The sequence below is a fragment of the Canis aureus genome, chromosome 11 (genome assembly GCF_053574225.1).
Source record: "Canis aureus isolate CA01 chromosome 11, VMU_Caureus_v.1.0, whole genome shotgun sequence".
In the NCBI taxonomy this organism is placed as follows: domain Eukaryota; kingdom Metazoa; phylum Chordata; class Mammalia; order Carnivora; family Canidae; genus Canis; species Canis aureus.
Window position 1 is genome coordinate 71,307,259 of NC_135621.1, and position 21,927 is coordinate 71,329,185.

Here is a 21,927-nt window from a genome sequence, read left to right on the forward strand (position 1 = left end):
GATCACCACCCCAGCTGAAGGCATAGGCTTAACCCACTGAGCCGCCCAGGCACCCATCAAGGAACGATTTTTTTTTTTCTCAATTTTACCACCGTGCAAAAGTGGTCCACACTTTTGAGTGGGTCCACCCTACTGAGTTTCGAATTTGGATCTCTTCCTGGGCTAGGGGTACGTAATAGGGTCCTCGGTCGTGATGCTGGGCAGTGGCAGCAAGACACAGCTCCCGAACAGCCCCACAATCACAAGGGCCAACCACCCACACACTTACCACCATTTTGTACCCGTACAACCATCCTGTGTTTCACTTTCAGCACAGTATTCAATAAATTACATGAGATATTCAGTAGTTTATTATAAAATAGGCTTTGTGTTGGGGAATCTCCCCAACTGCCTGTGGGCTGATGTAAGTGTTCTGAGCACGTTGGAGCTAGGCTGCACTACGATGCTGAGTAGCCTGCGTATATTAAACGCATTTTTTGACTCAGGATATTTTCCATTTATGATGGATTTATTGGGACATCACCCCACCCTAAGTTGAGGAAGGTCTGTACACTGAAGGACCCAAAGCCCAAAGAAGTCAAGAGAATAAGCGGTGGCATTGGCGTCAACCCTAGTCCTTTCTGCTCTAGGACGTGATCTTTCTACCGTGTTGAGCTTTAGCTCTGCTTCTCCACACTGTAAGCTACAAATGCTCAGCAAGAGGTGGTTTTTGAGCTGCAATTTCAACTAAAAGCAGAAAGAAAAGACAGAAACTAGATTTGTTTTTATGACTTGAAATATTGACTGAAGGAGTCAGCATCCTTCCGAGGGAAATAAGAGGATAAGGAGAGAAAGGAGAGGGGAAATGCTAACCAATGAAGCCTGGAAAATATGCTGCGCTGATATCTTGCAGAGCTAATGAATTAAAGGAAAGACTCTGGGGCTGGGGAGGAACCTCCAGACCAAGATGCCTGTGAGACACGCACTGTGAGCCGAGAGGAGTTTGCTGAGATGAGAACTGGGCGGTTGGAGGGTCTGAGGGGCCAGAGTTCATCTTCACTTCACAGAGCTGCACGGTAAGTTGGTGACCGAGCCGGGGCTAAACTTTGGGTCCGGGACTCGGGGGTCCAGGGCTCCTTACTCTGCTCTGCTCACCCTGAGAAGGGAGCTAAGGACCGAAGATGTGGAAGACCGTCCGTGTGACGTTCGAGGACACCCACATACAAACGGGCACAGGCTCACCGGTTGTGGTGAACACGACTCTACTGAACACGCCAGGGGATGCAAAGAGGCGCAGGGTGGACGTGCTGGGAACAAAGTGTCAGGACTGCAGCGTGGAGGCTTTCAAAGCAGGAGCATCAATCACGACCAAGACAAATCTATTTTTCAGATAGGAATTGAACTCTCAGGACATGCCGTGCATGTTCCAGGTACAAGGAGAGCCACAAAGCAAGTTGGAGGCAGCGTCTCCAAAGACGTCCCAAGCCCCGAGGTGGTGATTGAATATAGGCAGGGAAGTGAGCACCTGGGAGGAATGGAAAGAGAGAAGGGCGTGGACTGTCAAAATAACGTTTAACGTTATGATTTTGAATTTTGACCTTTCTAATAAGGATGGTTAGATAAGACACTCAAATGGAAGTACATCTTGTGAACCATGTGCCAAGCCTCAGCATCTGAGCACAAAATGTTACACTTCCTTTACGCTTGGAAGAACTAAAAACGAATACATTCAAATGGGAGGAAAAGTCCAAACACTACCGAAAAGGCTTACTGTTATGTCTTACCGTCACCGCCACCATCACTACCCCTCTCCCCAATGTTAATTATTTATTTGTGACTGCAGAAAAATATTTTATGGTTATTTAAAAATTATCATTAAAATGCAGGAGCACAGAGCACACACATTTAAAAAAAAAAAATATGTCCACATGGCCCCTACAGTACACACTCCGTGGAACCCTGTTGCCTTGATTACAGGTAACATGTTTCAGAACTCAGTTTACCTTTATCGAAATCTATACAGGGATGTTGGATCACCTCACCATCATTTACTTAACCAACTTACTATTGTTGGACATTCAGGTTGTTTGAGATTTTTGCTGTTACAATGGGAATGAAATACTCAGCATATTTTTACTTTCTACCATAAGATAAACATTTGGAAGTAGAATTGCTGAGTCAAGGGATATGTATTCTTTTTCCATTTTTTTAAAAAGATTTTATTTATTCATGAGAGATGCAGAAAGAGAGGCAGAGACACAGGCAGAGGGAGAAGCAGGCTCCCAATGCGGGACTCGATCCCGGGACCCCGGGGTCATGCCCTGAGCCAAAGGCAGACGTTCAACCGCTGAGCCCCCTGGGTGTCCCCCTTTTTCCGTTTTTTTTTTAATTGTGCTAAAATACACATAATGTAGAATTTACCGTCTTAATGAGTGAGTGCACAGTGCAGGTCAGTGGCGTTAAGTGCGTTCACACGGCTCTGCAACCATCACCGTCATCTATTTCCAAAACTCTTTCCATCTCGTGAAACTGAAGCTCCCTACCCATCCAAAGGTAACTCTCACCCATAAATCCAGAGATCACAGTGACGGCCGCCAGAGGGGAGAGTGATGGAAGGGTGGGCAAAACGGGTGAAGGGGAGTGGGAGATACAGACTTCCAGTTATGAAAGGAGTAAGTCATGGGGATGAAAGTGCAGCACAGGGAATTTAGTGCCGGTTCTGCAACAGCATCGCATGGCAGCTGCACCTGTGAGCACAGCACAGGGAACAGAATCGTGGAACCCCTCTGTCCCACACCCGAAACTAAGGTAACATTGTGGTTCAGCTCTACTGCCGAGAAACCGACCGACCGACAAAGCCGCCACTGCCTGCATCCCGGCCTCCAGGCCCAGCAGCCACCACGGTCGCCTCGCCTGTGCGGCCTGGCCTGCTCGAGGGCCGTCCGGTAAGTGCAGGCACACAGCATGGTCCCTCTGTGTCGCATGATGTCTTCGAGGTCTGTCCATGTTGTCTCGCCTGTCAGACTTCCCTTGGCTTCCAAGGCTGGATAATATTCCATTTCACGTACAGCATGTGGGTCTTTAACAAGTTGCCATATATTGTGAGGTCGTCTTTTTATGAGGTGGTGCCAACCTGCACCCCCCACCACAGTGTGGGTCCAGCTGCCTCCCTCCCAAACCAACACGGCTTTCTAGCAGACTCCTGAAGTTTGCCAGTCAGCGGGATGGGAAACGGCATCTCAGTATCACTTTCCTTTGCTTGTGGTCAGGTTGATTTGGTCTTTTCACAAGTTTATTGGCTATTTTGTTTCCTTTGCATTGTCCCGTCTATTGATACTGTCACCTACTTTTTCATTTGGGTTGTCGTAGTGATTTTTATGAGCTCTTTATAAATTAAGGAATTAGCCCTTTTATTATTTTTTTAAAATTTTATTTATTTATTCATGAGAGACACAGAGAGAGAAAGGCAGAGACCCAGGCAGAGGGAGGAGCAGGCTCCATGCAGGGAGCCCGATGTGGGACTCGACCCTGGGACTCCAGGATCACACCCTGGGTCGAAGGCAGGCTCCAAACCGCTGAGCCACCCGGGAATCCCAGAATTTGCCCTTTTAATATCTTATGCCGCAAATATTTGTTTTCAGTTCATCTTTGAAGTTTGTACATGGGTTTTTTTTATCGCTATTTATTTTTCACTTGTTATTATGGAAAAATCAAACATTCAAAAAGCAGAGAAAAGAGTATCCCGCGTACTCATTTTTTAAAAAAGATTTTATTTATTTATTCATGAAAGACACACACAGAGAGAGAGAGAGAGAGGCAGAGACACAGGCAGAGGGAGAAGCAGGCCCCATGCAGGGAGCCTGACGTGGGACTCGATCCCAGGTCTCCAGAATCACGCCCTGGGCTGCAGGCGGCGCTAAACCACTGAGCCACCCGGGCTGCCCCCCAAAATTATTTTGAAGTTGATTTCAGACATCATCTCACTTCATCCACAAGTATTTCAGTATGTATCTTTAAAGATTAAAAACTTTTAAACAGCAACCATAATACTGTTTCCATATATATATATATATATGGCTTTTAAGTAGAAAAACTAATTTATGTGCAAATGCACCAATCATTTTTCATTTAACTTCCAGGTTTTATGCCATGCTTAGAAATGTCTCTCTGACAAGATTATAAATGCATTCAGTCATGTTTTCTTCTAACTTTTTTTTTTAAGATTTTATTTATTTATTCATGAGAGGCCCAGAGACAAAGGCAGAGACACAGGCAGAGGGAGAAGCAGGCTCCATGCAGGGAGCCCGATGCGGGACTCGATCCTGAGACCGCAGATCACGCCCTGAGCCAGGGGCAGGTGCTCAACCGCTGAGCCACCCAGGCGTCCCTAACATTTTTTAAAAAACCCAAAACCATAATGATTACCCAGGGCATGCAGAGTCCTAAGGTCTTGGGAAAAGGCAGAGTAATGGAACAGTCAGAGGCAGGAGACATTAATCCCTTTTCTACCTTTCTCACCTACAAATCATAACATCTGTTTCTCAAAAACGCCCTTCCACACCCAGCCCCTGTGCCCTGACTTAACTCCTGGGGTCAGAGTCCCCTCTGGACTCGCCAAATTCTGGGTTCTTTCTTCTTCTTTTCCTTGTTTTCCAAATAGGAGTTTTTCTGCAGTATAATTGATATGCTTCAAGTTCACAGTTTAAAAGTGTGCAATGCAGTGGTTTTTTAATGTTTCCAAAGTCATGCAACCATTGCCACTAATTTTAGAGTTTTTTTCTTTACCCCCAAAGGAACCTCATATACATGAAGCTGTCCTTCTCCATTTCTGTGTCTCCCCAACCCCCTGGCAAGTCAGCAATCTACTTTCTGTCTCTATGGGTTCCCAGGACATTTCCTATAAAAGGAATCATACAATATGTGGCCTTTTGTATCTGGCTTCTTTATTGCTATTACTTTTGTAGTTTCATTTTAACATTTTATTATTTTCCCTTGGGAATTTATTTTGATGAAAGGAGTGGGGTTATACAGCTTAATTTTTCCCCCAAATAGTCCCAACACTGTTTTTTAATAATAATCCATCTTTCCTCTCATGGAGTGGAAATGTCACCATTATCATCTACTAAAATCTCACGTGTATTGCAGTCTATTTCTGGATTTTCTATTTTATTCCATTGATCTGTTTGAATTTTTTCTAGCATCAAACTTTTTAATTCTTGTAACTTTAAAATGTATTTAAATGTCTAATTGGACCACCCTCTTCTCAATATCTTTCTGTTCAGATTCTAGTTTATTTCTACAGAAACCCAAAATTGTTTTTTTTAATGTTTAACATTTTCTTGATATTTTGATTGAGATCATGTTTATAGATTAATTTAGCAAGAACTAATACCCCTTAAGAGAGATATTACATTTTCTTTACTGAGGTCCTTCCTATTTCTTGTTAAGTTTATTTTCAGGTAAATTGATGGTAGTATTGCTATTGTACATGAGATCTTTTCTCCCACTGTATTTTCTAGCAATGTATCAATTTTGCACAGTAAATGTACAAAAAGCAGCTAACCGTCTTAATAAATCCTTGTATAATTTCTGTTCCACTTAGCTTTTGCTGCATAACCACCCCAAAATTTAGTAGCTTGAAATAACTTGCATGTGTTATTTCTTGTATCTCTGTGGGTCAACAGGTTGTTCTTCTGGTCTAGGCCAATTGGGTTTATCTCTTCAGTCAATTAACACCTTGGCTAATATAGCTAGTCTGGGATGGCCTCACACGTATATATATTTGGTAGCTGGTTCCATGTCAGTAGGGCTGTGGGGTGACTTAGCCACATGTCTCTTACCATCCAGCAGGCTGACATGGGCTCAATTCAAAAGTAGTGGTTTCCCCAAAGATGCAAATGTGATGATCCCAAGAGGCACCTGCAACCCAATGCTCATAGCAGCAATGTCCACAATAGTCAAACTATGGAAAGAGCTGAGATGTCCATGGACAGATTAATGAATAAAGAAGACGTGAGATATATGTGTGTATACACACACACACACAAACACACACACACAATGGAATATTCCTCAGCCATCAGAAAGGATGAATACTTACCATGTACATCAATGTGGTTGGAACTAGAGGGTATTATGCTGAGCAAAATAAGTCAATCAGAGAAAGACAATTATCATATGGTTTCACTCACATGTGGAATGTAAGAAACAGCACTGAGGATCATAAGGGGAAGGAAGGGAAAATGGAATGGAAAAAAATCAGAGAGGGAAACAAACCATGAGAGACTCTTAACTCTAGAAAACAAGCTGAGGGTCGCTGAAGGGGAGGCAGCGGGGAGGATGGGGTAATTGGGTGATGGGCATTAAGGAGGGCATATGATGTGATGAGCACTGGGTTTATATGTTAGCTAATTGAATTTAAATTTTTTTTAAAAGAGTAGTGGCATCGAAGTTCCTTGAAACGGTTATAAAAGAGGGCGAGTTCCATTACATAAGCACTCTGCAAGTTCCTGCTTGCATCACGTTTACTAATCTAAGGAAGTCGATGATGGTCCAACTCAGATTCAAAATGTGGAGAAATAAACTCCACTTCTGAGAAGAGCTGCAAAATAGCATAACCATTCTTGCAACTTCCCACAGCTTTCTAGTATTTCCTTGACCTATTGTCTTCAGGTTTCTAGCTATTCTTTTTTGTTTGTTTGTTTTTTAGCTAGGCTCCATGCCCAACATGGGGCTTGAACTCACAACCCTGAGTTCACACGGTGCACAGACAAGCCAGCCAGGTACCTCTCCAGTTATTCTTTAATATCATTTCAAATAATAGATCTCAGGCTCATGAGATGGAGCCACACATCCGGCTCCATGCCAAGCTGGAGTCTGCTTAAGATGCTCTCTCTCCCTCCCACTTGGTCCCCCTCCCCTCCATTAACAAAAAGAACAACCCAAGAAGCACTTTACCTCTTAAAATTGTTCCTTAATTCTGCTGGTTAAGATTTTTGGAACATTATTAAGGCATGATGATGTCTTCTTCCTTATTTTAATGGAAATTAAAGTATGATGCCAGATTTTTATGATGGCAGAAAAAAAATCTAGCTATTCCTAAGATACTAAGATGTTCTGGGTTTTGTTTTGTTTTGTTTTTAATATTTTATTTATTTATTCATGAGAGACACAGACTGAGAGAGAGAGAGACAGAGGCAGAGACACAGGCAGAGGGAGAAGCAGGCTCCATGCAGGGAGCCTGCTGCAGGACTTGATCCCAGGACTCCAGGATCACACCCTGGGCCGAAGGCAGGCGCCAAACCGCTGAGCCACCCGGGGATCCCCTGGGTTTTGTTTTGATTTCGGTTTGTTTGTTTAAGCAGGAGTGGATGTTCTGTCTGGCTAAGTGACATTTCATCCTGAGATGATTGTGCTGTTTTTCTCCTCTGCTCTGTTGATATCATGGCATGTTAAAACCAACCCCTATAATGGTCCATACTTGCATTTCTGGCATGACACCTGCTTGAGGTGTGTGGGGTTTTTTTGTTTTTTGTTTTTTGTCTGTTTGTTTTTACAGGTAAAGGAAGGTTATGTTTCAATGGATCTGCCTACTGTGGAAATTTCACATAAATAAAACCATACAATTTGTGGCCTTCTGTGTATGGCTTCTTTCACTTAGCATAACGTTTTCAAGGTTCCATGTATCAGTACATCATTCTTTTTCATGGCTGAATAATATCTCATAAACGGGAATAATACCCCATTTATGTGTGGTGTGGATGTTTACTTCTGTGTCACCTACTGAGTGAGTGATCATATCATCTTCCTCTTTTATTTTGCTTTTCCAATGAATTGCATTCTAGATATTTTGATGTTGAAACATCTTTTCATTCCTGGGATAAATCTTGCTTGGGCATAATTATTATTCTGTTGATGAATTGCGTGATCTGACTGACTAGTAGAGTTGACCCTTGAACAACAGGGAAACAGGGTTGCCAACCTCTGTGCAGTTGAAAATCTGCGTATAATTTTTGGCCCCCCAAGACCTTAGCTAATTACTAACCTAGCTTACTGTTCACTGGAAACCTCGCCGGTAACATAAATAGTCCATTAACATATATTGTGAATGTTGTACGTATTAGATGTTGTATTCCTTCAATAAAGAAAGGTTGGGAAAAGAAAATTATTTTTAAAAATCATAAGGGAGAGAAAACACCTTTACAGTACTGTACGCATATTCATTGAAAATGACTCCTTGGGCAGCCCGGGGAGCTCAGAGGTTTAGCGCTGCCTTCGGCCCAGGGCGTGATCCTGGAGACCCGGGATCGAGTCCCACGTCGGGCTCCCCGCATGGAGCCTGCTTCTCCCTCTGCCTGGGTCTCTGCCTCTCTCTGTGTCTCTCAATGAATAAATAAATAAAATCATTTAAAAAATTAGAAAAAAAAAGAAAACGACTCCTGAATGAGTGGATCCAGGCAGTTCAAGCCCATGTTGTTCAAGGGTCAATTGTGCTTTATTTAGAATGCTGGAATCTTTTCATAAGTGAGCTTAACTTGTGTTTTATTTAGCTCTGTTATAAGATCATGCTGGCACAGGAACCGTTGTATAAGATGGGAGGTATTTGTTCCCCGAAAGTTTGTTAGAATCTAAGCATAGGGTCCCAGGTTCAGGTTCCTCTCAGGAAACAGGTCTGTGGCTACCGTCCTCTATGGCTGTTGGCTTCCTCGCTTTTTCTTCTTGGGCTTGTCTGAAACACAAACGGTGAAGTTTACACAACTTGATGACATGTCACAAAGCGACACCCAGGCCGAGAGTGACAACATTGCCAACACACCAGAAATCCCCAAAGCGATTGCCTGTAATCACTACTTTTCAAAGATAATTATTACCTTAACTTCTGGAATAACTCTTTTCTTGCCTTTCTTTATAGTTTTATCTCCTAAGCATGGAACCCTAAGTAGTAATTTTTTTTTTGCCTGTATTTATATAAATGGAATTATGCCATACAGGTTCTTGTGGATCTAGCCTCTTTTATGCAACAATGTGTTTTTAAGATTCACACAGGTTATTGTGTGTAGCTCTTGCTATTCTTTTACTTTGCTTAATAACACACTGTACTGCATGAATATCCCGCTATTTCTGTCTTCATTCATCTGTTGATGGACTTTGAGGCAGTTTCCAGATCGAGATGCTTACAAACAGAGCTGCTGTGATCATTCTTGTATATGTCTCGTAGAGGATAGGTACACATATTTTCGTTGGGTATACTTCTATAAATGATACTCTTATTTATATGTGACATAGGTTATGTATAACTTTGATTTTATTAGATACTATCCAGAATTTTCTACAGTGTCACACTAATCTACACTCCTCTAGCAGCATATGAATGTTTCTTGTCCACATCCTCACCATCGCTTGGCAGGTTTGGTCTTTTAGTTTTAGCCATTCTGGTGGGTATATAATGGTGTCTGGTTATGGTTTTTGCATTGCCCTGATTATTAGTGATTAAGTATCGTTTCATATGTCTGTTATCCGCTGGATATCCTTTCTCCCCCTAAAAAGTATCTGTGCAAGTCTTTTGCTGATTTTTTTCTTTTGGGTTGGCTGTCTGTCGTTTCTTACTGATTTGTAGAATTTTTTTTTAAGATTTCATTTATTTATTTATTCATGAGAGACACACTGAGAGAGGCAGAGACACAGGCTGAGGGAGAAGCAGGCTCCCTGTGGGGAGCCGGATGTGGCACTCGATCCCAGGACCCCGGGGTCACGCCCTGGTCCGAAGGCAGACGCTCAACCGCTGAGCCCCCCCAGGTGCCCCTGGTTTGTAGAATTTCTTTATGTATCCCATTCTTGACCTCTTTGTATGTGATAGGTGTTGCAGATATCTTCTCCACATTCCATATCTTTTAATGAGTAGACATTCGTAATACTAATATTAAATTTTAATGTTAAATAAATGTCAAATTTACCTGTCTTTTTCTTTATAATTAGTTCTTTTGTGTCCTATTTTTAAAATCTTTCCATGGTGCCTGCCTGGCTCAGTTGGTTGAGTGTCTGACTCTTGATTTTCACTCAGGTCATGATTTCAGGATTGTGAGATCAAGCCCCATGTAGGGCTCTGCATGCTGAGCATGGAGCCTGCTTAAGAGTCTTCTCTTTCTGCACCTTCCCCACCTCCCCACTGCTGTCGTGAATATGCACACACTCTCAAAAAAAAAAAAAAAATCTTAAAAAATCTTTCCTTACCTTTAATGAGGTTTTGAATTTTAATGTACTCAAATATATCAATCTTTTCTATATGGCTAGTACTTATTAAATCATCTTTCCCTACCTTGAAGTCACGAAGCTTTTGTTTAATATCGTCCTCTAGAAGCTTTATTTTGCCTTTTACATTTTTGTCTATGATATGTGTAGAATGAATTTTTAGGTGTGGTGTAAGGTCAGGGTCAAGTTTCCCCTAATAATTATCCAATTGTCCCAGCACCATATATTGAAAAAATTATATTTTCTTTACTGCTTTGCGGTGCCTTTTTTTTTTGCAGTGCCTTTTTTTTTTTTTGTCATAAATAAAATATCCATATACACATGGATCTCTTTCCAGACTTCTATTCTATTTCACTGGTCAGTATGTCCATCCTTGTGCCAAAATTATTTATAGTGCATGTAAATATCCAGTAAAGGAAGTCCTCCCACTTGGTTCTTCTTTACATTGTGTGGGTTATTCTTGGCCCTTTGCATTTCCATCTTATCAAGCTTCAAAGAAAAAAATTCGACTTTGTTGGCTACCAAAAAACAAACCTCTACTGGATCTTCTGAGTAATCATTTGAATGTTATTTCTTGGTCATGGATGACTCATCAGCCAACATATATACTGTGCCTGCCTTAGGAAAAAGAATTGACCAGGTTCAAAAATATCTCTGCTATCAGCCGAATCACTGACCTTCTCAGGATATTTTACCTTAGGAAATTGCCTTCTTCTGAGAGTAATCCCTACAGGGACATCGGAGTTCTTTCCTCTCAATAAACCCAGTAGTAAATGTACTTTCTTTCCAGTGTTCATAAGAGAACAAATAACTTCAGAACTAGAAATGAAAATGAGTAAAAGGTTACCGATTATTTGCAGGCTAAGACTTCGCAGGTGCAAAATGTATCTACAAAGTTCTGATTCAAAGTCGGACCTTTCTCAGTCCGGAAACCTGGTTGCTTCCATTCTCTGTTCTCTCCTCCGTTTCCTCTTTCCCTCCCAACCATCCTGTTGTTAGCTCCAGTATTTTCTTCAACCCAAGCCTCTTCTCTGCCCACACTGCTTTCCCTCTAGCTCTCTGAGTCCGTGTCTCTTTGGTCTCATTCTCTACTGACTGAAACACAGATACTCTGTCTTCTAAGCATTGAAGTCATGTCTGGGGGCGCCAGAGGGGCTCAGGGAGTTAAGCATCTGCCTTCAGCTCAGGTCAAGATCCTGGGGTCCTGGGATGCAGCCCCCAGTTGCGCTCGCTGCTCAGCGAGGGGCCTGCTTCTCCCTCTCTTCCCCACTCATACTCTCTCTATCTGTCACTCTCTCTCTCCCAATAAAATGAATAAATCCTTTAAAAAAATAAAATAATGTCTTACCTCTCTCAAGGACTTCCCAAGCCACTGAATGTAAATAAGCTCAGGAGCTTTTGCATGTTGTAGAGCACACACCTGGGAAGCGGTTCCTTGGAAAGCTGCATGGCGGCCTTGCTTGTACTTCACAGTCCTGAATCGCGTTCTAGACGGGAAGGAAAACTGCCTGGAGTTCAAGGACGGAGCTGGAATTAGAGTTCAAAGCTTTGGGGTGGTCTGTTAAGGAATTAGCTAACTCACTTGGTTACTAATGTATCACAAATCAAGTGAGCCTGTAAAGGAAGCATCAACTACTGCTGAACCATGTACTTTTTTTTATGAGATGCTTTTCCATTTTTAACTAAGGCATGCTTGCTGTATAAATCTTGAAAACTATAGAAATGTATAGAAAATTTAAACACCAGACATCATCCTACCTCTTAGGTATTACGATTCTTATTATTTCAGTGTATAATATACTTTGAGGCTTTTTTCATGCATGGCTGATATTATACATAATTTTATTTTCTGCTTAAAATTATATCAAAATGTCTCCAAATCTTTAAATTTTTACTATTAAATGACTGTAAAATATTCCTTTACATTATAAAGAAATGGAAAGTTTCCCTTTTATTAGATAGTAACTTGTTTCCAATTCCATCATAACTGTACCTAACATTGTTAGGAAAACCTCATCCATTTCTCTTCGAATTTCAGGTTATTTCTATAGGCAAAATATGTATCTGATAGAGGACTTATATCCAGAATATGTAAAGAGTTCTTAAAAAATCAATAAGAAAACAACCCAATCTTTAAGTGGGCAGAGAATGTGGACAATTTACCAAAGAAGTTATACTTAAGGCAAATAAACACATGAAAATATGTTCAACAATATTAGTCATCTGAGAAATATAAAAGGACAAGGAGGCAATACTACACATCCACAAAAATGGCTAAAATTTAAAGAAACGGACAGTACAAGGTATTGATGATGATATGGAGCAACTGGAAGTCTCATATATTGCTGCTGGTGGGGATGGAAATGATGCACCCTCTTTGGAAAACAGTTTATTCATTTCTTATAAGGGTTCAACTACACTTACCATCCAACCCAACAATTCTCTTCCTAGAAATGAAAAAAGTTCTACTCCCAAGAGAAGTGAGAATACATGTCCACACAAAGACCTATATGTAAACACTCATAACACTTCATTTATAATAACCCCTGAGAACAATGCACACGTCTATCAACAGGTGAGTGGATACACAAACAATTGCAATGTCCCTGTACAGTGCAATGTTTCTCAGCAATAAAAATGAATGAGCTACCAATCCATGCAACAACATAGGCAAATTTAAAAAGCAGTGTGCTGACAAGAGAAGCCAGGCACAAAAAGCTACCCACAATTTAATTCCATTTATATGACATTCTAGGAAAGGCAAAAATGTGGTGATAGAAAGAAAACTTTCTGGAATGATGAACATATTAAACGTAATCATTATGTCTTGATTATAGTGGTGGTTATTTGACTGTACACGTTTATTTAAAAATGCATTAAACCATACACTTAAATATGAGTTTTCTCATATATGAGTTAGATCTTGATAAAGCAGGCTTTAAAAATAAAGAATGATTCTGAGTTGTTTTTGTTTGTTTGTTTGTTTTAACTTGGGCAGCTGATCCAAAGTGGAACCTGAGAACAGATGGGGGATCCATTCAGAGAGAGAAGTAGGACTTGAGTGCAGCAAATGGTGTCAGGATGATGACTTCTGGTTTTGGAAGTGTTAATGAGGTTGAGTTAATAAGAGCATACAGAGAGAAAAGAGACCTATAGAAGTGAGAAGGAAAAAATCCTGAATTCAGTAAAAAAAAAAAAAAAAAGGAAAAAGGAGAACATGAAATTGAGAAAAGGAAAGACTTGGCTTTTGTACATAGGCTTTTTTGTGTTGCCTGTTTTTGTCTCAATTTATTTTCACTTCTTTCTTGTTTATTCTCTCGGTCTTTCCTTTTCCTGGGGTGTGTGTTTCAGGTGTGTGTGGGGGGAGGTGTTACACACCATATGTTACCATTCTGTGCTTCCAAAGTCTGTCTTCCTCTAAACAGACCACGCACATGCATTCCTACACACACGTGTACATGTGCGTGCATACACCCCCCAGCAATACAACCAAGTGAGAACAGTAGGAGGAAAAAGTAAACCAAGAAAACAAGAAGGTGAAGAAGTTTGGCACCTTCCCAACATGCATTAGTAGGGAAGGTTCACTCTTGGTCCTTCATAGTCTATGGAGAAGAGTAATAGAAAAAAGTACTAGGTTATTTATTTATTAAAAATTTTATTTATTCATGAGAGACCCAGAGACACAGGCAGAGGGAGAAGCAGGCTCCATGCAGGGAGCCTGACATGGGATTCGATCCCGAGTCTCCAGGATCAATGCCCAGGACTGAAGGTGGCGCTAAACCGCTGAGCCACCCAGGCTGCCCAGTACTAGGTTATTTAAACCAGCTTATTACCAGCTGTTGAAGTTCTAAGTAGGAAAGTAGCTTTAATAGCTCCATTAAGACTTGGGCCAAGGACTTTTCCTTGGGATTTGTGGTGAATAATTAAAGGTTAATGGTGGCATTTTTTCTCTCAGCCTAGGGGAGGCAACCATACCAGTCATGATCCTAACTGAATCCAACTGGGAAACTCTAGAAAAATGTAACACATTTGCAATGGTTAAAACATTCTGGGCCTTTTCATCTGTATCCACAAAAGGCAAGGAGGCTGTATTTTTATTTCCATCCTATGAATGAAGAAATTAAAATTCAATGGACACTGAGGCTCCTTCCACAGTTTGGCTACTGTGGACATTGCTGCTATAGACACTGGGGTGCAGGTGTCCCAGTGTTTCACTGCATCCATATCTTTGGGGTAAATCCTCAGCAGTGCAATTGCTGGGTCGTAGGACAGGTCTATTTTTAACTCTTTGAGGAACCTCCACATAGTTTTCCAGAGTGGCTGCACCAGGTCACCTTCCCACCAACAGTGCAGGAGGGCTCCCCTCTCTCCACATCCTCTCCAACATGTGTGGTTTCCTGCCTTGTTAATTTCCCCCATTCTCACTGGGGTGAGGTGGGATCTCACTGTGGTTTTGTTTTATTTTAAGATTTTATTTATTTATTCATGAGACAGAGAGAGAAAATGAGAGAGAGAGAGAGAGGCAGAGGGAGAAGCAGGCTCCATGCAGGGAGCCCTACGTGGGACTCGATCCTGGGACTCCGGGGTCACGCCCTGGGCTGAAGGCCGTGCCACACTGTGAAGTCCTCATCGTGGGCTGCCCTCATCGTGGTTTTGGTCTGTATTTCCCTGATGGCCAGGGAGGCGGAGCATTTTCTCATGTGCTTGTTGGCCATGTCTGTGTCTTCCTCAGTGACATTTCTGTTCATGTCTTTTGCTCATTTCGTGATTGGATTGTTTCTTTGCTGTTGGGTTTAATCAGTTCTTTGTAGATGTTGGACACCAGCCCTTTCTCTGATGTGTCGTTTGCAAATATCTTCTCCCATCCTGTCGGTTGTCTTTCAGTTTTGGTGACTGTTTCCTTTGCTGTGCAGAAGCCTTTTATATTGATGAAGTCCCAGCAGTTCATTATTGCCTTTGTTTCGCTTGCCTTCGTGGATGTATCTTGCAAGAAGTTGCTGTGGCCTGAAATTAAAATTCGGAAAAGCCAGGAGACCTACCGACCCTCTCATAAAGAAGAACGGAAGGACGGGTGTTAGGGATGGCATCTCCAGTTTGGCTTTTCGTAAAGGTTTTTTATTTTATTTATTTTGAGAGAGAGAGAGACAGGGGAGGGGAGGGGCCGAGGGAGAGGAGAGAGAGAGAATTTTTTTTTTCCAAATATTTTATTTATTCATGAGAGAGAGAGGCCGAGGGAGCAGCGGGCCCCCAGGAGCCCCCCGCGGGCCTCGACCCGGCCCGGGTCACGCCCCGGGTCACAGGAGAGAACGTCCGCAGGCCCCACGGCCGGCGCGGAGCAGGGCCCCGAGGGCGCGGCCCGGGTCACGGCCAAGGGCGACGGAGCCCGAGCCGAGCCGAGCCGAGCCGAGCCGAGCCGAGCCGAGCCGAGCCGAGCCGAGCCGAGCCGAGCCGAGCGGCCTCCTGGTCCCGGGCGCCGGGAGGGGGCGGTCACGGGGCGGGGGCCGAGGCGAAGGACGCACGGACGCCCCGGGGCTCCCCGCTCCTCCCGCTCCTCCTCGGCGGCCCGGGCTCCGGAGGCTCCGCGGCGCGGCTCGCACGCGCACACACACACACACACACGCACAGACACGCACAGACACGCGCACGTGCACACACAGGCACGCGCACACCCCCGCACGCACCCCGCAGGGAGCACCAGGGCGGCGCGGCTGCCGGGGCAGGGGGAGCCCGCAGCGGGACGAGCAGCACCCGCCCCCCCGCCCCCAGCGCCACGTCCTGCGCTGCCCGAGACCCCTCCGGCCCCATCCTCGCCCCGCGGAGCTCCCGGGACTGCGGGCCCGGAGACCTCTGAGCCTGCGGGGCGCTCGGGGCGTGACCCCCACCAGCCGCTGCGCCCGCCGGCCCTGGTCCCCGCGCACCCCGCGCACCCCGCTGGGACCGCCCCGCCCTGGGCCCCGGGCCGCGGAGCTGGGGGCACCTGCGGGGCTGTGCCGAGTCCGGGGCGGGGGCGGGGGGCGCTGCGGGCCCCGACCCCCCCCCCCCACTGCCCACGCCCCGCGGGACCAGGCCGGCTCCGAGCGTCCCCGCAGGAGGCCCGGGCGCACCTGTCACCTGCGCGGCCCCGGGCACCTGCAGGGGTGAGGCGGGCCGGGCCGGGACCGGGACCCCCGCTGAGCCGAGTCGCAGGGAGGGCGGCCCTGGTCCGGCCTGAGCCCCGCCCCAGCCAGGCCCTCGGGCGGATGCGGAGCAGGGGGGTGCGCCCCCGCGGCCCCTGCTTGGTTCAGCTTCTCCGAAGCCCTGGTACCTGTGCCCCTGAAGTGGAATCCAGGGCCGCTTGGGATGACGCGGGACAATCAGACCACGGACGTGGAGGCGCTTCAGGAGTCCGGAAAAGAGGGGACGGTAAAGGCGATGGCCCGTCCTCATGAAGCCAGGCCTGGGAAGGGCAGGACCCGCTGGCCCTCAGCCTCCAGCCCCTGGTCTGAATTGTGTCCCCCCCCCCCCCATTCACACGTGGACGTGCTGACCTCCCGAAAGTCAGAAAGCGCCTGTTTGGAGACAGGGCCTTCAGAGGGGTGACTAGGTTAGAATGAGGTCATCAGGGTGGGCTCCAATTCAGGATGCAGGGGTCCTCACAGGAAGGGTACGGGACACACCACAGGGAGGACCCCGTGAACGCAGACAAGGCCGCCCACCAGCCAAAGAGGGAGTCTTCAGACGACACCGACCCTGCCAACGTCTCCACTTTTAGCCTCCAGAACTCTAAAACATAAATTTCTGTTACTCAGGTCACATGGTCTCTGGTACTTGTTATGGCAACCCTGGCGCGGGCACGCGTGCACACACACACGTCTGTGACATAGTTGAGATACGCTCTTATAACTGAATTTTATTGCACTGAAAACAAGGCTCTGCCTAAAGGTAATTCATGGCCTGGGAGGAGGAGATGGGCAAGTACAGACAAGTCTCAGGTAGGACTACTATTGGCACCTACCGTGTGCCAGGTACTCGACCTGTGTTGTCTTCGTCCTCACACCGATCCTAAAATATTGGGTAGATGAGAAAGTAAAGGCACAATCAGGCCTAAAGCCTCCTCCAGGTGACGTAGTCATTATAAAGCCAGTAACCGGATCTATGTCTGGCCCGGAAATCTGTTTTGTGCTCCACTGGAGCCTCTGCCTCCCTCTGCACGGAGGACAACAGGGCCCGGAAGGAGTGGGAGGGAGGGATGAGCAGCTCCTTGTAGTGGGCGTTGGCGGTCGACTCCCTCCTCCTGAGGACAGTTCTCTTTTATTGGAGAAGGTTCCCCAACAAACGGAGTACACATTCCCCCTCCCCGAGGCGTAAGGGACAGTCCCTCCCTGGTCAATCACGACGTTTCCCCTCCTGCCCAAGCCAATGGCTGGCTACACGACTACAGCCAAGCTCATCTTAGAGTCTCCCATAATTTTTATAAGCTGAATCCAGGAGAAAGAAGACTCCATTCTCCTCCTGGGGTGACCAGAGTGTATGTAAGCCTGGAGCTCCCTTGACTACATTTTCCTTCACAAGAGAGAGTGAAATCAACTCGTAACAAGACAAAATACCTCTGTGTGTGTGTGTGTGTGTGTGTGTGTGTGTGTGTGTGTAGAGGCAGAGAGTGATAACATCAGTTAAGTGTCTGGATCCAGCCGTTCCTGAAGCTGCCTCCATCCAGTCCTTACTTATGTGAGTTAATACATTTGAGGGACACTTCTGTCCCTCAAAACCAAGAGTCCTGAGAACTATAATACTGATTTTTTTTTATTTTTTATTTATTTATGATAGGCACACAGTGAGAGAGAGAGAGGCAGAGACACAGGCAGAGGGAGAAGCAGGCTCCATGCACCGGGAGCCTGACGTGGGACTCGATCCCGGGTCTCCAGGATCGCGCCCTGGGCCAAAGGCAGGCGCTCAACCGCTGCGCCACCCAGGGATTCCCTGATTTTTTTTTTAAGTCATAGATGAGGGCACCTGGGGGGCTCAGGGGTTGAGCGCCTGCCTTTGGCTCAGATTGGGACCCCGGGGTCCTAGGGCTCCCTGCTCCATGGGGGGGCTGCTTCTCCCTCTGCCCCTCCCCCTGCTTGTGCGCTCTCTCTCTCTCAAATAAATAAAATCTTAAAAAAAAAAAGTCCATCCGTTTTGTGATTCGCCTTCCTCGGGGGAGCACCCAGGCCAGCACAGCCTGCGGAGAGGCGGGGGCCCAGCGCCCTCACACCACCGCCCAGCACCCCCGCTGCCTCCCCCGCAGCAGCAGCCCTGGCTGTCATCCCTGCACCGCAAAAGGGGGCAACAGAGGCCTCGGCTTCCCAAGCATCAGCCACAGTTATTTTCTGAGTCCAGGGATCTCACCCTGGACGTCGAATACTCGACGTCTGGGCCTTCCGTCCTCCAGGAATTGCCAGGCACTGCTTCCCGCCGGCGGCCTCCTGTGCCGCACAGCCTCACCGAACACTTACTTTGGCTTCAAGGCCCCTGCGGTCACGTTGCTTCATCCACCCCGCCTGTTACCCAATCCCTCGGCTTTTCTCCCCAGAACCTCTTTAGATTGAAGTGCTACGGAAAGTACTAACGATACTGGATGACTTCCTTCCTTTTTTTAGGGCCCTTGGTATGAGGGCAAAATTGCCATTACACTTAAAGATACTATTTTTATTTTAAGATTTTATTTATTATTCGTGAGACACAGAGGGAGAGAGGCAGAGACCCAGGCCAAGGGAGAAGCAGGCTCCATGCGGGGAGCCCGACACGGGACTCGACCCCGCGGCCCCGGGGACATGCCCTGAGCCGAAGGCAGACGCTCAACCGCTGAGCCACCCGGGCGTCCCATCAAAAAGTTAAACAGAGGGTTACAACACGGCCTCACAATTCGACGCCCAGGTACATACTCAAGAGAATTGAAAATATCTGTGCGTGCAAAAACTTGCACATTAATGTTCACAGCAGCATTCACGTTAGCAAAAAGGGTACAGACCCCCAATGCCCACCATCCGAGGAGTGATGAATACAATGTGACCTATCCATATAGGGGAGTATCACTCAGCCATAAAAAGGAATGGCGTATTGATACGACGACAGTGTGGGCGATCCTTGAGAGCAAATGCTAAGCAAAACAGCCAGAAACAGAAGTCCACATATTACAATACTCCATTGATTTTTTTAAACATAACCTCAAGATTTTATTTTCTTCATACTGTAACAAAATGTGAAGCTTAGGACTGGATCACTCGGCCCTCCCAGGTCAAAATGCTTGCATCTCTTAGTAGCCGCACACTCTTGGATCTGCAATTGGGCTCAACACTCCAGCTTCAGCACAATCCTCTTTGTAGTTTTAGCCTTTTTTTCCAGAAAATTGACTTAGTCTGCCTACCGTAGCCACTGCTTCCTGCTGTAATGCCGCCTCCCCTGGGCGTAAAGAGAGTCTCCGCCTTCCTTGTTCCGTGTCACTCTGTGGGGTTGGTGCTTGCCACGCTTCTTGCATTAAGTCTGGCGGGTTTTAGGAACCCACTTGCGAGAGTGCTATAGGACCGGAAAGTGTAATCTCCATTTATAGGAAATGTCTAGAATAAACAAATCCATGGAGACAGAATATAAATTAGTGGTTCAGGGGGTGGGAAAAGGAAGGAATGGGAGTGACTGCTAATGGGTAAGGGGTTTCTTTTTGGGATGCTGAAAATGTTCTGGAATTAGATAGTGGTGGTGGTTGCACAACCTGGCGGCCACGCTGAACACCACAGGGGGGCACCTGGGTTGGCTCAGTCGATAAGTGTCTGACTTTTTATTTCAGCTCAGGTCATGATCTCAAGGTCATGAGATCAAGCCCTGCAAGGAGCCTAAGATTCTCTCTCCCTTTCCCTCTACCCGGCCCCACTGCCTCTCTAAATAAAACCCATATAATTGTACACTTTAAAGGACGAATTTTATGGCGTGTGAATTATGTATATCAATTTAAAAAGTTAACATTTCGAGGGCACCTGGGTGGGTCGTTTGAGCATCTCTTGATTTCGGCTCAGGTCGTGATCCCACGGTTATGGGATCAAGCCCTGAGTCCAGCTCCTCACTCGGCTGGGAGTCTGCTTGAGATTCTCTCCATCTCCCTCTGCCACTTTGCCCACTCGTGTTCTCTCTCTAAATAAATAAATAAATAAAATATTTAAAAACAAATAATGAAAAAGTCAAAATGTTTGCACTTCAACGGACATCACTAAGAAAATGCAAATACAAGTAGACCGGGAGAAAATATTTGCAAATCATACGTCTGATGAAGGACTAGTACCCAGAGCACACAAAGAACTCCTACAAGGTAATAACACGAGACCAACAACCCAATAAAAAACAGGCAAAAGACTTGAGGAGACGTTTCATCAGAGAAGATATTCAAATGGCTAATAAGCATACGCAGGAGTCTTCAACGTCATTAATCACTAGGGAAATGAGAGATCCGGACCTCCCCGGCCTCCCGCGCCTCCCGCTCCCCTCCCCTCTTTCCCACCGTCTCTGAGGAGACTCGGGGGAGGCAACGAGCCAGAAGCCAAGCTATACGGAGCCTCCTCAGGTGGTGCCAGCCCCGCTGTCCCCCGCAGTCCCCGGGCGTGAGCCGCAGCGCCAGGACGGGCGGGCCCTGGGACGGAGCCCAGAATCCTGGCCTTGGGCTGCAGAAGCCTGAGCTCCTCCTTCTGGAACCCACCACACCTTCCTTTAGCTAGAAAGCTTTAGATCTGCTGCCCCTTTGCCTAAAATTCCCAGCTTTTCACCAGGCCCATCCGACAGAGAGAGACACACACACAGAGAGACAGAGAGACAGAGACACAGAGACACAGAGACACAGAGAGCGCCGAGTGGCTTCTGCGGCCCTCGGGACTCACATTAGGCGTCACCCCGTCGGTCCGGTTTTCCGCGCTCTTCCAAGTCCGAGCTGGCCCCCCTCTCCCCGACCCTTCACACGGTTTCCTAACCGCTGATGGGTTTTCCAGCCTTAGCCAACGGCAGAAGCTCCCTCCTCGTCACGACAGACCCAATGTGCCAGGCGCACCGGAAAGGACCGACAAATATTAGTATATTCGAACGGATCCGATAAACGGATCGTTACTGCCGCTGCTGGGCTCAGCCTCTCATCCTGGTTAAGAACGAGCCTCGTCCCCAAATACCCAAGCAGCGAGAGGATATTTTTTTTTTTCAAAAGCGTGACTCAATTACATTCGCTTCAGTGCAGGGTTTGCTTCCCCTCCTCGAGACGAGGCCCCGGAGGGTCGGAGGGTCGGGGAGAGGGAAAACAGCCATAGTAACTGTAATTCGGCCCCGAGAAGCCTTGCGAGTCCGTGAGGATGACACAGGTGTTGGCCTCCTCGTGCGCCTGCTCGGATCGTCCGCCCGCGGCCCTCCAGCGCTGCCCTGCCCACCACTGTCATAGCCGCCCCTCCGGTGGCCCGTGAGGGAAGGGGCACATCGGGGACTCTAGAAGTTCAGTGTAAGTGAAATAAAGTGCACCCACGGCGGGGCGGGGCGGGGCGGGCTGACGGACGAGGTGAGGCCGGAGGCTCAGCGGGGCTTGGACCCTGAAGGGTCCCGGAGCGCGCCGAGGAGTTGATCCTGATGCCGAGGGGCAGCCCTGGGACGGCTTTGAGCAGGATGGCAGCTTTGCCATCCTCAAAAAGATAGATACTCGATCAGACCTATGTTTTA

The 21,927-nt window shown here is 46.4% G+C and overlaps 1 protein-coding gene and 2 long non-coding RNA genes across 15 annotated transcripts in view; 1 reads left to right on the top strand and 2 right to left on the bottom strand.

Annotated features, from left to right (window-relative positions):
- LOC144324344 (uncharacterized) overlaps nucleotides 1-13,188 on the top strand; it is a 52,140-nt gene extending 38,952 nt beyond the window's left edge. For 8 of the 13 annotated variants that reach the window (XM_077915732.1, XM_077915733.1, XM_077915727.1 and 5 more), the window contains one exon: nucleotides 893-13,188. The gene's annotated coding sequence lies outside the window, so the exon portion shown is untranslated. The remainder of the gene's footprint in view (nucleotides 1-892) is intronic. The other 5 variants (XR_013389886.1, XM_077915738.1, XM_077915728.1 and 2 more) reach the window with 4 other exon arrangements.
- LOC144324347 (uncharacterized) lies at nucleotides 8,421-16,701 on the bottom strand. The gene is made up of 4 exons (XR_013389888.1): nucleotides 16,532-16,701; nucleotides 11,576-11,754; nucleotides 10,923-11,046; nucleotides 8,421-8,707 (listed from the first exon to the last, which is right to left on the bottom strand). It is a non-coding gene; the product is annotated as an uncharacterized LOC144324347 (long non-coding RNA).
- A 2,244-nt stretch (nucleotides 16,702-18,945) lies between these two features.
- LOC144323118 (uncharacterized) lies at nucleotides 18,946-21,614 on the bottom strand. Its single transcript, XR_013388653.1, has 3 exons — nucleotides 21,111-21,614; nucleotides 20,220-20,373; nucleotides 18,946-19,805 (listed from the first exon to the last, which is right to left on the bottom strand). It is a non-coding gene; the product is annotated as an uncharacterized LOC144323118 (long non-coding RNA).
- Between the last annotated feature and the right edge of the window lie 313 nt (nucleotides 21,615-21,927).